This window comes from Thunnus maccoyii, chromosome 16 (genome assembly GCF_910596095.1).
Source record: "Thunnus maccoyii chromosome 16, fThuMac1.1, whole genome shotgun sequence".
NCBI lineage: Eukaryota > Metazoa > Chordata > Actinopteri > Scombriformes > Scombridae > Thunnus > Thunnus maccoyii.
Genome location: NC_056548.1, coordinates 710,409 through 712,049, shown reverse-complemented (window position 1 = coordinate 712,049; position 1,641 = coordinate 710,409).

Sequence of the window (1,641 nt, the reverse complement as noted above, 5' to 3'; positions counted from 1 at the left end):
CATTCATTCTTGTCAGCTGTGAAAGAAACATAAAGTTCTGGTGATGTTAGCTGCTATAAAACGCTGCGCAACAGATTGTTAATATAATAAATGACAGTGAGCACATAAAGCTCTCATGTTGTTAATGCTGCAGTTTGATTTTAGTGAATTATTATGTGTTCAGTGTTTTTTATCTCCTGCTCAGGATAAAAGCAGAACGATGCCGTTACTTCACTGACAAACACAAAATCACCAGGAGCTCACCTGTAGCAGCACGTCAGCTGACACCTTCATCATAACAAACAGTAACTGAACGTTTCACTCTTCTTCTCACACTGGATCTTTATTTCACTTCTAGCAGATTTCACACTGAAGTTACTGTTTGCTTCTCATTCGGAGTGAAAACCAGTTCAGTGAAGCAAACAGTGACTCGCATCACACCTGAGAATCTTCTCTCCAGGTGTGACCTGCAGGTGTGACCCGGAGTCCCCAGACAGACCCGGTCTCCAGTCCAGTCCAAGATCTCCCCGAAGACCTGAGAGGAAAACCTGTGTGTGTGTGTGTGTGTGTGTGTGTGTGTGTGTGTGTGTGTGTGTGTGTGTGTGTGTGTGCTCCTCTGGGGAATATTTACTGTGTTTATTCCATCTGAACAAACAAACCACTGATTTCTGTTATTTCAAACTGTCACAAATGTCTTTTTTATGTTTATTAATTATAATAATTGATCTTCAGTTTATTGTCACAGAGACTAAAGAAAGCAGAAAATATTCACATTTAACAAGCTGGAATCAGAGAATTTGGACTTTTTCTTCTTTAAAAAATGACTCAAAACAATGAATTGATTATTAAAATTGTTAATTTAATTGTTGGCAACTAATTGATTAATCAACTCATCACTGCAGCTCTAATCTGGAGTTATTGTCATAACAACAAACCTGCTGAAGTTACAGGTTTATTAAAAGCTAGCGGGATCACGACCAACATGTTTCACGTTTCAGATTTATGATGAGAGAATGTTGATATTTGATGTCTGTTAGTTGAGTTGTAACGTCATCAACAGCAAGTCAGACATTTGTGAAAGATGCTAACTGGGATCGGCGATGCTCCTCCAGCCCGCCTCCTGGCGTCCAAGATAAAAAAAACAGTCGTACATGATGTTGTTAAAACACAAACAAACATCTTTCCTACCATAGCGAGGTAGACAATGAGCTACAAGCTAATCTTCATCATAACGAGGTTTAATAACTCTGGTCTCTATGAAGAGCAACATGACTTCAACTTTAACTTAGTTTGCTGCTGGAAACTCAACCTTCTGTCATCTAGTGGCTCCTCTTTGTTTTTGTGTTTAATCGTTTGTTCCAAGTTGACTGGTGAAAGAAGTTTTTAAATAATTATTTAAATTTGACCTCAAATGACCTTCTGATTGAATCGTGTGAATACGAACCACCTGCGAGGCGGTCTCAACCCGCTCAAACTGAAGATGTTTCCCTATTTTTTAGCAGTTCATAGACTACGTTAATTAATCGACTGATCAAGAAAATAATGTACAGATTGATCAATGATGAAAATAATCATTAGTTTCAGCTCTACATTATTTCTCTCATGGAAACACTGAAGGACTAAACATCTGACAGAAATGATCAATTCTTTGATATGAGTGTC